The 15,474-nt window shown below is 46.5% G+C and overlaps 1 long non-coding RNA gene across 1 annotated transcript; it reads left to right on the top strand.

Annotated features, from left to right (window-relative positions):
• The first annotated feature begins 5,919 nt into the window (after positions 1 to 5,919).
• LOC142817853 (uncharacterized) lies at positions 5,920 to 10,526 on the top strand. Its single transcript, XR_012895389.1, has 2 exons — positions 5,920 to 6,690; positions 6,987 to 10,526. It is a non-coding gene; the product is annotated as an uncharacterized LOC142817853 (long non-coding RNA).
• The last annotated feature ends 4,948 nt before the right edge of the window (positions 10,527 to 15,474 follow it).

The raw sequence follows: 15,474 nt of genomic DNA, 5'->3' as shown, positions 1-15,474 counted from the left end.
TCTTCGGCAAAACACACACAAACGTGCACACTCGCACACGCACGTACACATACTAAGAGACCTTGGCTCCTGCGCAACGGTTCTTGTATTTCCCTTACCAAGCTACATTTTTGGGCACGATGGAAAGTTAACGTAAGGAAGACAAAACTTTTTCCCAAATCCTCATTGCTCTTCGGTGCAAAGGGTAAGAAGCAATTAGATTGAGAGTGGACGAATAAAAGTCTTCTTGCAGAAATAACGAATGCTGCTGACCTTACTTTCAGGTGGAGGAGTGCTCCTGCGCTGTCTATCACGATTTCAATTTTAGAAGTTCGAGCTTTCTTCGACAGCGGAAGTTAATAATGTCCGCATTGCCCGAGCGCCAGAATTATCGGATTTCTCCGTACGCTTCATATAGAACAAGAAATGCACTTGAAAGTCGGTGAGCTCGCTTTCTTGTATCCTAACACCCATTCTGCATGGTAAATAAGAAATCTCTCCAGGCCGGAAACCAAGTGTAACAACGAAAGAGACAACAGCAAAGGAGCCACCCTAAATGTAAGTGCAAAAAAGCGAACAAACTTCGCGATCAACCTGACATCGCACGGTAGCTGCTCTTAATTAACAAGCACCTTTGGTCTTTGTCCTTCACATTTCAAGTCAGTGCTCTGAGGGCAGGCTAGCCGCAAGTCCACCGCATAAACAAACTACAACGACACCCATTCCGCATTCCACATGACCGGCCTTCGGACTATTGTAATTCTACCGGCAGTGCTCACTTCTTTTTTTTTGTGAAGTGTCATGTTCTATTTTGCGCTTTAGACCCTAGGAAACACAAAAGTCCCACTTCTTTTTAAAGAATACCGCGTCGCACGCAATTTATTGAAGCGTTTGATAAATTATCAGTACTTCAATGTTTCTTTTTATTTATGCTTCAGATTTGTCGATGTGATAGCTCACTAGCGTCATTGTTAATTTAATGGCAACATCAGCGTGACATAAAGATATCAAAATGTATGTAAAACAGTTGTCTTGTGCGACAAATATGCGTAATTAGAAAAAAATATGACCATCCTTCTCTGCGAACGCTAATTTCAAGAGAGGTTTTGTCGTACACCTATGCCGTTGTGGAGAGCGGGCTATGTTGGATTGTTATATAAGATAATGGCCGTTATAATCACTTCGTAGTCACTAGTAAACCACAATTTACCCCGCAAACATATTCAGTTAGGTGAATGTGTTCCGTTTTGTTCCCTCACCGTTGACATGATCACTAGCGTGCATGACTGCAATGTTCTCCGAAACGGTGGTCTTCACTGCCTTTTATTCTACATGCAATGCACGCGGACAACGTCAGAATCAGCGAGTTCCGATAAACGCCCCAATCAAACAGTGTCGCCATCGGTCGTTGGCTGAAGAAGCAGTGAGGGCACCTCTATTCTCTAGACCGCACGAGTGGCTTTGACTATGTGGGCTGTCAGCAAAAATTCAGGTGCCGACTACATTTTCAAGTGAAGCATGAAGTGGACTTCAGATTTCGAACTGGCGGATGTGGCAGTGGCTTTGTAGGTGAGAAATACATTGCCTGCGAGTATGCAAAAACGTGGCCTGTTTTCTTGCATATGCCGTTTTTCAAAAACTTATTTCCTCTCTATTGTGTTGTTGTCAGCGATTATCCATTTCTGATATGTCAACCATAATCTTTCACGTATGTCACTCGTCATTTTCTATTGTCGTAGTCAGAACAATTACCTATTTAGCAGCAACACGCAAGGATAACACAACACCGATTGACTGTTCCCTAGGCATAAACGCATGACTCTTTTTGTTGCATATAGCCATAGAGAAAGGAGAAGACAAGAGCGGACACTCCGCAAAACCTGGCCTCAGGAAGTGCGTCACGACTACGTAACGAACTAGTGCTCCCACCAAACGTCAGAGGGCGCAAGCGTAAAAAAAAACACAGTTATAATCAATGCAACAGAATTGTTTACACAAATTAATAATTACACGCCCAAATTTGGTATGTTCTTTATACATAAAAACGATTTATTCAACACACCTTACGCGATTATTTTTCTTCAGCCGTACTGTCATAAACACCATCTACCCAGCGACAAGCCCATGCATGACTGACAGCGAGAAGCTTTCGTCGCTTTCGTCAACGTCGGCGTTTTCAAGCGTGAGATAACAGGTGAGGCACGTTTTCAAGCGAAGCTTGTTGAATGACATGTTGTTGGTCTTGTTGGGTCATTTTTTCAGAAAACGGTTACGCCTGCGCGAAAAAGACACCATGCAACAAACATAGAAAGATGCACACACACACGTTGCGCTTCGTGTGTGCGAGTTTGTTTCTTACGTGGCGTCTCATTCACGCAGTTGTAACCTTTTTCTGAAGCTTGTAAGGACTGGGAGGTTCGCTAAAAAGAAAGTTTGTGGCTCTATGCGGCGGTTAGACGGGAACATTGTGCAACGTATGCAGTATAGCAAAGGCGGCACGGCGTCAAGCCGAGGCGACGCGTGCTGCGTCTGCCACGGACGCGAGCGTCTGTGCGCTGAGCATAGCTGGGCAGCTAGGTCGTAGGCTCGGTGCAAAATATTGAGAAGCGTTTGCTGGGCCTCGCATGCTTCACGACGCATTTCCCGAAGGCTCGGAACACGAATAATTCTTGGTGTGCCGGAGGCAAATCTGGACTAGCCAAGTGGCCATCATCTTCGTTTCTTCGCTAGCCTTGTGCCACTAGTGCAAGCTGCCCACAAATTTTTTTGACGTTTCCAATATAATTTTACCGCACAAATTTCAACTACGATTTTTCTTCCCAATGTACTGCTGATACTGCGTACGCACGAAGGTGTTCTAAAGTTTGCAGGCCGCGATATCATTGCATTACAAGGGATAGCGGCCTGGAAACTTCTGAAGATCTTTGTTCGTGGTCTTGACGTATATCTTTGTAAGTCAGAGTTTTATGGGTCAGAGATGTATCACTGGTTTTGTATTGTGCATCGATTAGCTAATCATTCAAAGGGGTTCGCTGGTACACTTATGACGTGCACATATCTTTTTTGTAATTTGACAGCGAAGCATCCACTTACTAACATTTTCAGACCGTGCTGACGCCATGCCGTCCGGCCGTCCAAGCTACGGCAGCTACTGCTGTGTATCGTGGTGCTTCAACAATGGCAGAACCCACAAGAAGCCTGGGACGAGTTTCTTCTGCGTACCACGGAACGGCAGGTGTGTTAAAGCTTTTGTATGGTTTGCATGTCTGTAGGCTTACTGTTCGTACTTGCTAAGTGAGGGTAACAATAAAAAATCACTATTCAAGCACTTCCCCTTTCAGCTGATAGTTCATTGCCAATGCAGGATGAAAGCATGGATGCAGTATGCTGGACGCGATGATCTCCTGAGTAAGCCGGCCAGCCTATTGTACGCAACGTACAGGGTTTGTAGCGACCATTTTACTGCTCAAAGTTTCATGGACCCTGGGCACACAAGGCTTACAAGAATGGCTGTTCCCAGTGTGCAACCAGCTGCACCATGTAAGTGATTGACTGAAACTCAAATATGTGCAATAGCAGCCACTTGTATTGAATCAGTGGCGACAGTTAACCCTGAAGATCTTTGTAGCCGATGGAGAAACCTCACTACAGAAGTAACACTTGGAAAGTCTTAAATTCTGTGAATTGTGGGCTATTACCTTCCTAACAGCAGCTTTACATTTCTATCATTTTTTGATGCTCTGGACCTGCGCAACTTGTTTTGAAAGACTTTAAAGGGCTATTTCACGTTATATTCAAGCCTGAGTGCACATGTACGTATGTGACGCTACGATGAATGGGAGACGTGGCCTGGCTCATACGCCATGTTTATTCTGTTCTGCACTTCTTCCTCATCTGCTTCTTCTAACCATCCCTGCCTTCTTACGTCACACGATTCCCCCTCCCCCCGAAAGCTGGCACCGGTTACGAGCTACAACAAATTGCAGAGAATAAACAAAATAATGGCCAAATTCACAGTTTGACGTCCCGACATAGTTTCACAATCTCACTAAATCTTCAAGGCCGAGGGAGCGGTCCGGTGATTTTTATGACGACTCTGGTGGTCGAGCTTGACTGTTGCGTTCCGGACAGAGCGGGCTACACATGGATACCGACAATACTGCTTGAACCGTTCTGGGGACTAAGCAAGGTTGGAACGCATCCTTGCATCGGCGGCTCGCACGTCGTCGGGGTTGTATTTTTCGTCGTGAATGGTGCAATTCCGGTGCTTCTTGCTTTCGTGCTTTCTGACCGACTGTGACGAAGTGCCTGAGTGCTTGCGGTGTGCAAGCAGTGCTTTTGCGTCTTTCTCGGCGTTTTTTGTGGTGGTGCAGTCGGTGTAATAGCAGGTGCAGGGAGCGTTTCTGGTGACTTTGTGCGAAATTGCCTGACGTCTTGAATCGGTCTTTGGTTTAGAGATCTTATTTTCCGATGTTCTTTTATTGGTGCGTGCGCTTCCGTTGAATTTCGCGTTCGTCGATGCCCTCGTTGCAGTTTCTCTCGTTGTAGCATGGGTTTATGAACTTGGCTTTGCTTGCTTTGCTGAGGCTGCTCAAGAGATGGCTGTAGTGGCGCCCGTTCAGGAATGGGGCATTTATTTCGTTCGGTGTTTGACGCGTCCTGTAGACAGCTGATGAATGGTGAACTGGTGTCTTGCTTGCCGGGCATAGTTGGGAATGCATCATCATTGCTAGCATGCCCTTCAGAGGCTTCGGTGACGGGGTTCATTAAGGGTGCTTCCGATAGACAACTGTGTACAAGGCTTGATGTATCATGCACTTCTGAATTTGTTCGATTCTTGGATTGGGGACCACTGCATGAAGGTACCACATGTGACATGGCATTACTAGGTTTGAACTGCAAATTTTGGCAATTCTGCGGTGCCGTAGAAATGACAGGGAGCTCTTCAGGGGCTTCTTTTTCGCTGTTCACTTCGAGTGGTCCTGGCGCCTGGTAGCGTGCGACGTTCGATGCATCTGAGCGTTCTGTTTTGTTTAGACTGTCGAGGGTGTGTGCACCGGACGGTGATGCATGAGCCCGGGCGAAAGAAGCATGGCTCGACTGGGTATTTTCTTGGTGTGTGAACTCGTCTATCGTGAACATGGTTTCCTTATGAGGCAAACGGTGAGCGTCAGGAGCGCCTGAAGAGCCGCGTGATGGAAAACCGCGTGGTGGACCGCGTATGCGAGACGAAGAATTACGAGCATCAGGTCGGTGGGCAATGTCTCGCGTCGTAGGCTGGAGTGAGGACTTTCGAAATGCCGGCTTTCGTGCAGAAGGGAGGCGTGCTTGATGGTTAGGTTTTTCCCAAAACACGCATGGTCTTCTGAAAGTAAACTCATGTGCCACTTCTTCTTGAGGCACTTGTCGATTCGCACTGGACTTTCGAATGCTTGAGAACTGCTTAGGAAATTGACGATAGTGTACAGTTGTCTCTAGATGGTTGGCAATGAGGAAGTCTTGGTCATAGCCATTAAAACGGGTAATCATCTCCTCTTTGATTTTTTTGCCATGACTCGTCGTTCTCGAATATGTGAATAAGGTAAAATTTAAATGCCTCACCGGTGACGTAGTCGCTGAAGTTCATAACCATCTCCCGTTCCGACCAAGATGCAGCGGTAGCGTGGAGCTCGAACAGGTCGAACCAGTCCTGTACAGGTCCATCGTCCGCTGCTCCGGTGTACTTGGGGATGGGAAGGTCGGTTGATGGTTTTGCCATGATGCCGGTAACTGCTCGCGCCTGAGATCACCTCTTCTGTGGTCGATATTCAGTTGAGGCGTACTGCCGGCGGCTTCGTGAATGATGTGTGGCTGATTAGTGGTGGCCAGGTCTTCATGCTGTCGACTTGTGTGACGCTACGATGAATGGGAGACGTGGCCTGGCTCATACGCCATGTTTATTCTGTTCTGCACTTCTTCCTCATCTGCTTCTTCTAACCATCCCTGCCTTCTTACGTCACACGTATACCTTTCATCAGTGAAAGCTGCCACTCTTGATAATTCCAAAAATCACAAATTACTTGTTTCCTAGTTGGTGCCGTCTCTTTTCTTCCACGTTCGACCAATTTATGCGTTTGAAAGATCTGTTTAAGTTTCCCCATGCTACAAGCTTTGTAACTTGTACCAACTGCACATATATGCAGGTTCTCTGAGCGTCGCTTCAAGTAGTGACTGTGACATGGCTGCAGAAGCTGCACTGCAAGGTGCGGATGAGCTTCAGTTTGTGTTATTTTAAGCCTCTTACTGACACATTGTCGTAATTTCATCTCTTCAGGACCTGCGGTAGAGGCTTCAAAAAGCGGCTCCCACACATTGAAGTGCCCCGATGAACAGGGTGCGTTCAGTGTCGCGATTTCTTTTTTTTTTACCCAAATTGACTGTTGACCAAACCTCTGCAGGTGGCAGCTCCCTTGTAGCTGGTGAAAGAATTTCTGATGATTTAGTTTTGCCGGAGAAAACCTTAACCAGTCGTTCAGCTGTCACAAAAGGAACTTGTGTGGCCGGTAAGTTGTATGTTCACTTCAACACCAGAGTGGATTGATATAGAGACTTCCGCAGGCCGCTCGCAAGATTGTTCCGACAGCACTGTCCGAGGCACTGAACAAGCTTCACAAGACCCTCCAGAAGACGTCTCCGCCAACAGCTCCACGCCTGAGTGCCTTAGAGAAAATGGTGACTATGCTTTTATTGCAGCAGTTTTTAATGTGCTATTTTATGTTTAGGACATTCTGAGGAAACTATCCTCAAAAGGACACTACGTGTGCAGTTACAAATTGTAAGGGTGGGCTCTCAGTGATTTTCATTTTTTTGTGCATTGTCAACATTGTGAATGGTTTGTTTTTAGGTAGTGGAATCGAAAACTTTGTACCACAGAAAGTTGTGCACCTTGGGTCTGAAAGAGCGAGGAAAGTGCTCGTATGGGATTAGTTGTTCTTCGCTTTTACATCAATTTTTTTTGTTTATTGCAGTGCGTTCCTGTGTGCCAGCGACAATGTCTCCATCAATGAAGTACAAGCAAACCATTAAACATCTGCAAGCCAAAGTAGCAGCACAGCGGAAAACTATCAAAAGACTGCAGAGACAGCCTCACCAAGCACCGTCATCGACTACGAAGGCCCTTGAAGTTATCCGACCGCACGTCACCGAGGAGGTTTTTAAACTTTTTTCTGCACATGTTCGCTTGAGGCCCAAACGCAAGGGCCAGCGGTTTCCCGTGTGGTTCAAGAAATTCGCTCTTCACTTAAACTTCCGAGGTCCGCGAGCATACCAATTTCTGGCTCCGTATTTTTCTTTGCCCTCCCGGCGTTCATTAAGGAGGTGGCTAGCTAATGTAAAGATGACTCCAGGCATAATTCCAGGAATCCTTTCTTCCATTGCAACAAATACTCAAGCTTGGAATGAACGGGACCGAGTGTGCGCTTTAGTTTTCGACGAAATAGCACTCAAAAAGAATTTGTACTATGATGTTTCAAGAGACGTTGTCCAGGGTTTTACAGATGATGGCACTCATCGCACTTCAACCATCGCTGATCGAGCACTGGTTTTTCTTCTTGTTGGTGTTTCGAGAAAGTGGGTTCAACCGGTTGCTTTTACTATAGGGCACACATCAACACCATCATCTGTTATGCATAACTTGCTGGTGTCACTCATTTTGGAGCTTAGGAGCATTAATATTGCAGTGAAAGCAGTCATTTGTGACCAGGGCAGTTCAAATGTAGGTCTTGCTAACCAACTAAGAGTGACTGTAGCAAAGCCTTTTTTTGAAGTTAATGGTGAGCGGGTGTATTACATTTTTGATGTTCCGCATTTAATTAAAACAACGCGCAATAATGTCCAAGCACACAAGTTATACATTGGGGATGACATCGTTAACTGGTCGCACATTGTAAGCCTTTACCGATCCTCACATGAGTTGCCGTTGCGATTGGCTCCAAAGTTGACTGAACGGCACGTTCATCAGAAACCTTTTTCTAATATGAAGGTCAGCAGAGCAACTCAGGTCCTCAGTGCATCAGTTTCGATTGCTATCACGGCAATGGTGTATGCGAAGGTGCTGCCTGCCTCGACCATCACTACAGCTCAATTTTGTGATCGTATGGACAGGATTTTCGATGACTTGAACAGCTCGAGTAAAAAAAGAACTTCGCAAAAGCTGCGGCATGCAATCATGAAAAATGATTCAGAGCTGATTGACTTCCTCCGAGGCCAGCTTCCCTGGATTGCATCATGGCAGTTTGTTGGCAGACGTCAACCACAAACCATCGTAGGTTGGCAAATTACAATTCAGGCAATTTGTCAACTATGGGACGACCTCTCCAAAAATTACAATTTCTAATACCTGTTAACACGCAGGCTTCAACAGGATCCTCTGGAAAACATATTTGGCCACATTAGGCAAAAACAGGGTTGCAACACCAACCCCAATGTAGCACAATTTATTTGTGGCCTGAAGCACATCTGCATAAGAAAACTCTTCAAGCTGTCAGAATACGGAAATGTCGAGGATGATGAATGTGAACTCCTCCAGGAGCAGCTCTCGCCATTCTTCCTCACCAGTGCGTCTCTTGTGGATAATGAGGAGTGTGCACAGCCACAGCCTGACGACTTTCCCGCTCTAGACGATCTCTCTGAACTTGCGACAAACATTCACTCCCATATTATCGATGACTCCGTTGCATATTATGTAGCTGGTTTTCTCATCAAACACTTCCTTCGGAATGCATGTGACGGTTGCAGTTGCCCACAGTTACTGAAAGACGACAGTGAGACGCTTAAGAGTACCCACCAGTATTTCACAATGCTCAAAGCATACCACGTCCCCAGCAAACTTTTTGGGAATCTCACTGTGCCATCGGAAGCAGCTTTTGCATACGTACAACAACTTGAATCTCACTTTCTTGCCATAATTGAGGCCACTGCACATCACCTGAAAGTGTGCGATGTTTTGTATCACCACCTGTCAAGTGTTGGCGATTTTCATTTCTGCTCTGCTGGGTGTCGCGCTAAGTTTCTGAAAATGTTTTGCCGGGTTCGTTTATGTTGGCATGTGCGTTTTGTGAACCGAAACTTAGACAGGGTTAGGTTCCAGTCTTCAATCTCGGGCATGCAGCTTGACAAGTTCAAAGGTTAGCAATTAGCGGCGGGTTTACACTAAAGTATTCGAGTTGAGCCGAATCCTGCAATAGCTTTGTTATGTTATTACTTCGTTACAGCAGACTTCATTATGGTCTTATATGCTTATATTCAGTTCAACTGGACTAACCACTCCTTCGTTGCATTCATTGTTTTGGTTACCCGCTATGAGGAGTACGAACACTGTGTATTCGCTCGAAGTGATTTGCATAACCTTAAAAAGAATGTTGGGTATCCTGTCTGTATTTTTTGTAGCAAATACGGGCGAACTGTACACTTTACTGTGGGTCGCTTGGTCACTGTGTATGCTTTATCTCTCCAGCTCAAGTAATATATCGATAACAAAACCACTTGTTGAAATGTCTTCGAGCGGGTAAGGAACACAGTATGAAGTGGGCACGGTTCATGTTATCACGCTTTTCGTATTTTAGCTTCTCATCAACCTCCTCATCTTGCCCATCAAAATTTTCAAAAGAATACCCAAACTTGTAGCGTTTGATGGGGCTGCGGACGCTGCCATTTTATTTTTATATAGCTTGTGAGTGATAACGTACGATGTAGAGCCTTTGTGAAAAATAATGAGCCAAAGTGGTTTCCTTCTGCTATTTATTATCCCTGTAATACCGCTCTCGTAGCACCAATTAAAGTCCACAATTCTGGATAAAGTGATGACTACAATCTATTTTAGCTCGCAAGCGTCACAGCAACACCCAGACGCAAATCACTTGGGATCTTAAGTTTTTGATGAAGGCGACGCATAACAAAAGCCACAAGACCTGCCAGTGTTGTAGCATAAAGTTTGTCTTTCACGTAGTGAGCAAGCTGCAAAGCCCTACCTTTCTGAGGACAAGCAGGCATCAAGTCTGCTTTTTTTCATTTTGGACTAGCTGTTCTTAAGCACAGCCAGCACACTGCACCTTTGCCTTTCTGCTATATTGTGTCGTGTGGTTTCTGTGCGCTCTTTTTTTCTATGCATTATTTCGGTTAAGCCCAGGCGTGATTCGCGACTTCATTGCTGTGTATATGTCACTTCTTCCTTCTTCATCAGCATTGTGCGCTGTGTTTTTGCCATAGATCCTTACCCACTGGCCCGGTGTGTCATACTTCACCAGCTTCTCGGCTTCTGCCAACTCTAGCGATGTGTGCGTTGTCTGTGTTCTCTATGTATTTGTTACAATAATTGTTGCAATTTATTTGTAAGGCGACATGCATTTGTTGTCTACCTTTGTCATATTGTGCTTTTTATATTCTCATACTCTACCTTGCCTTTGAATAAAACATTGCGGATGCTCTGTTTCTTTGACTGATATATACATTGATCACTTGTTCCAAAAGAAAAACACAAGCGCGATGAATAAAACCGTAGTGAATTATCATTACCTGCATCTCTTTTTATTATAACTTAAGCGAAATAAAAATTACGTCACGACCGATTCGCTCGAACCACTGAACAAAACAAAACAGGGAATCGCTAAATCAAAACGACCTACAAAAACTATCCATTTGGGCGATGAATAGGTCTGAAATCATGAACTTTCGACATAGCCAAACGTCGGTTATGCAAAGTAATTCAAAATTTGCGCCAGTGAAACCGAAACCGGAAGCGCACGCCACTTGCTCTCATCAACCACTAGGTGTGCTAGAGTCGATTGGGCCGCTGGGGTCTACGGGAGTGTCCACTCTTCACCTTTTTTATTTCTCTATGATATAGCGTCCAAAGCATTGCATTTCTAAGCGCGTGAACAAAAGTCGAATTTCTAATATGAAGGCCAGGAAGCGTTAGGACAGGAGCAGCGCGACTGGAAAGAAAGAAAGAAAGAAAGAAAGAGAAATAAAGAAAGAAGGAAGGAAGCCATAAAAGGGAGAAGGCAGGTAGGTTACCCAGAAAGACATCCGAACGGCTACCCTACACTGGGGCTTTAGGCAAGGGGACAAAAAAGTTAAGAAAGAAAAGATACAAGGAAACGAGAAAAACGCCAGGCCGGCACGGTAGACGCTGCACAGTCACAGTAAAAGTTAGAAAAGCGGCCTTTCAGAGACTTTTGAGAACACTCATTGGGTAACTACGGCAAGCACGCTTGCTTGGTAACCACTAGTGCAATAATAATAGGCTTTCAGGTAGTAGGCTGGCAGTCGCTATCCTATTTTTCGTCATTCTTCCGTGAAGCGTGGTATCCACTAAACACTTGCTAGGAATGTTGTGACGATTGTCTATGCAGTGGCTGACGACGATGAGGAATTAAGGCTGAAGTACCTATGTGCCAAAGTTATTACGGAAACAAGAACAAGATCTTGTGATGACTTGGAGTATTGGACGGCCCACTCGTTACGCTATTCGCATTGTGCGATGACTGGTTGTTCTTTCGCTGTTGTAAAACGCTTTATAAGTCGTATTAATGCAGTTGCTTTCCCTACATCAAGCCTTCCTCAGGCAAGTTTGACAACAATTCACGAGCTCCTGAGTATCTCAGTTATTCTTTCGTCAGCACTCACGCGCGTCGGACGCAAGGATCATGTGCTCCATAGAAGCGGCGTTCGCGGCACATACTAGCCGCGGTAACAGGATGAGCGAAGACCAAGATGCAGGATACGAGATTATTTTGCAACCACTGCCCAAGGGACGCGTCGTGCAAGACGCTGTGTTTTTACATGGTGATGTGCGTGGCAGACCGTATCGAGTAGAAGATTGCCAGGACGCGCTCGGTCCTACAGGACTGCTGCTGGAGGTGTGGGCACTAGGGGCCTACCAGATAAATCCTGTCTGGGCAGTCACCATGAACAACGCGGACGCTACGAAACGCCGGCTGGACGTGAAGGAGCTGAAGGTCAAGGGGCGACGCTGCATCATCCTATACCCTCAGGATAAGCAGGTGCGGCTGCGTCTTCATTGGCTGTTGTATGGCGTCAACGATGAAGACTTGCGAACGGCATTGGCGGCTTTTGGGAAGGTCGTACAAGTTACCCGGTCGCATTGGCGTGTTCAAGGAGTTAGCTTCAAGGGGTCAACCACACGGTCTGTGCTTCTTAAGCTCAAGAGTGGCGTGCAGGTTGATGATCTCCCACATCAAATCAGGGTGGCTGGTGAACTGGTACTTGTGGTTGCACCTGGTCGGCCAATGCAGTTTCTGCGCCGCTAAAGTACCGGCCATGTTAGAAGAGAGTGTAAGGTACCCCGATGCTCGCGTTGTCGGCGGTTTGGCCACAGCGAAGATGAGTGCATGCGCACGTACTCATCCGCTATCGAATCAGCTGAAGGTGAAAAGACAGCAGAGTTGGTGATGGATGCGACCATAGCTGAAGACGCGGCGAAAGGCGTAGATGACGTGGTGAACCCAGATGCTTCCACAGGTACAGCCACACCGACTGGTGGTTATGGACCTACAGTACAAGCAGACATAGCATCTGGGAATGTTACTCGAGAGCCAGCCGGCCAAACCGAGAAAAGCTTCACAAAGCACCCCATCGAAGGAGCCTGAGCCGGTGGTATTAACTGAACTTCCAGTGTCGTGCGAGAGTACCAGTGATGGGGCGCCAAGCAAAAGACCGCGTGAACAGTCTGCAGGACGGCGTGAGATGCGCAGTGAAAAGCATGAAGAGGGGCCACCTGCGGAGGCAACTTCGTTTCGACGCAGCAGCACAAGGCTGAGTCCCGACCCGATATCGGATAAACACTGGCCACATTTGTCCTCCAGTGGCACGGGTCCTCCTGGAGACTCCGAAGATAGCTCTATGATAGACGCTAAAAATAAGCAACATGCCCAGGGCTAACTTCTTCACTGTGTAGACTTGGCTTTTGCACCAAAACTTAGAGTGGCAACGTTAAATATTTGAGGTACTGCCAAGCGGAAATAGAGCCAAGTCTACAGGTTGCTCGTGGATCATAATCTGGATGTACTAGCTGTACAAGAACCAAAAGTAGACGGTGAGGAAGAGACCCGGGGCATGGTGCTGAAGTTTACGGCGCGTTACTACGCAATTGTAAGTCAAGCGCTAGGCACGTCTGCAGGCTGTGTTTTGTTCATTGAGAAGTTACTGGGTCTGGCAGTGCAAGATACCTTCTCTTGCCCGTCTGGTAGATTGGTTTCCAGTGATATTGTATTTAGTGAATGCCAGTGGCGTATTGTGTGTATTTATGCACCAACCATTTGCGAGGAGCGATCACTTTTTTCATGTCTAAAGCAGCACTTCACTTTGGAAAAGAAATCTGTAGTTCTTTGTGATTTTAACTTCGTCCTCAAAGGGCAAGGATCGTTCAAACGGATGCGCCATTTACGATAAAAGTAGCAGGACGCTAGCGGACGTAGTTACTGAATTCGAGTTAGAAGACGTGGCAGCAGTATGGAAGGAACGCGGGAAGTGCGTTTCACACATTTTCAGGGGAATAGCCATGCACGCCTTGATCGCATTCACGTGTCACATGAATTATTAGCCCACTGCAACACATATGCTGTATACCCAATACACTTCAGTGATCATTGTTCAGTCGAGTGTGATATTGGGAGAAAAAACAAAAGGTGGGTAGGTAGGTATAAACTTTATTTTTCCTTTGTAAAGGAAAGGTGCAATGGAAGAGAGATGAGGAGAGATTGCTACGCTCGATAGTCCTCCGCAACCCTCTCTGCCCAACCCAGGATGGCCTCCTGGACGTCGGGTTTCAAGCTGCGCATGGCAGCCTCCCACTGCTCCTCATTACTAATTAGTTTTCGAAGGGACGGTGGAGGGGGGTGCTTAGGGCACCCCCACATGATATGATTAAGATTTGCTTTCTGTGCGGAGCAATATTTACAGGAGGAGGACGGGTAAAGAGAAGGGTACATGAGGTGAAGAATGTAAGGAGAAGGAAAGGTGTGAGTCTGCAGCTGTCGCCACAGTACTTCGCGCCTTCGTATGGATTTCGACGTTAGCGGCGGTAAGGATAAACGACCAAGGCGGTAGTGACTACAGATGTCGTGAAATGTTAAAAGGCGATCCCGCGCAGCAAACGGTGCCGTTGTCGAAACGGGGCCTGGCTCTTCCAGCGCCTGCGCCCGGAACGTAAATCCTCGGGCGCTGGCGTGAGCCGCCTCGTTACCGGCAAGGCCCGCGTGCGCGGGAGTCCATATTAAAGCCGTGTCTTGTTGCGGGGGATGGGCCAAAAGGAGGGAGAGGGCTGTTTTGGACACCCTACCCGCTCCAAAATTGTAGATGGCAGTTTTTGAATCACTAATAATAAGTGAATAGTTTGGAACTGTAAGGGCCAGAGATATGGCTGCTTCTTCCGCCTCCTCAGAAGAGGAAGCAGAAATAGAAGCAGCAGCAGATATCTGACCTAGCGAATTCACAACTGAGAGGGCGAAAAAAGGACGAGTACTGTATTCGGCAGCGTCAACGTAGAGCACTTCTTTAGAAGTAGAAAATCGTTTTTCGAGAGTTTTTGCACGCTGTCGTCGACGTTGCTCGTGGTGCACAGGGTGCATGTTTTTAGGGAGCGGCGGAATGAGTAGATTCTTGTGTATTTCACGCGGAATAGTGTGTTTGGCGTTAGTGGTTGGAGTTGGCCTGATACTGAGGGTATCGAGTATGTATCTTCCGGTCTGTGTGTTGGAAAGACGAGCATATTGTGAAGTTAAGTGTGCTTCAATAAGTTCAGTTAAGGTGTTCAATGTGCCTGTCTCCATGAGCCGTGCGGTGGACGTTCGAATGGGGACTCCGAGAGCGAATTTGTAGATTTTACGTAACAAAGTGTCTACGTTATTTTGTTCTCTTCTCAGAAGGAACAGATAAGGGAGAGAATAAGTCACTTTATTGAGGACGAAGGCTTGGATGAGGCGGAGGAGCTCTGCCTCTCGTAGCCCGCCATGCTTATTAGATATCCTGCCTATAAGGCGTAGAGTGTGGTCCACAGTTGTTTGAAGTGCTTTAATGGTGTGTGTGTTTAGTCGATTTCGTTGTATGTGTAGTCCAAGCACCCTGAGTCTGTCAACTTTAGGCACGGGTGTATTGTTCAGTGTTATTTGTATATCAGAGATGTGCTTTTCAGAGCCCCGATGTGCAGGAAGGAGGAGCAGTTCAGATTTAGTGGGTGAACAGGTCAGATTCATGTTACCCGCACAAACCACCACCCTGTCAGCAGCAGTCTGCAGAGTTTCCTGAATGTGACCATCGGAGCCGCCTGTCATCCAGAGGGTAATATCATCTGCATAAAGTGAAAATTTGAGATCTGATATGGATCTCAGCGTTCGAGCCAGCGGCATCATCGCGATGTTAAAAAGGAAAGGTGATAACACTGATCCTTGAGGTGTGCCGAAACTCCCCAAGGAGTAAGAACAAGAGTGTTCAGACCCA

Source organism: Rhipicephalus microplus, chromosome 5 (assembly GCF_043290135.1).
Source record: "Rhipicephalus microplus isolate Deutch F79 chromosome 5, USDA_Rmic, whole genome shotgun sequence".
NCBI classification, from domain to species: domain Eukaryota; kingdom Metazoa; phylum Arthropoda; class Arachnida; order Ixodida; family Ixodidae; genus Rhipicephalus; species Rhipicephalus microplus.
This window is presented reverse-complemented; position numbering and strand designations above follow the sequence as displayed.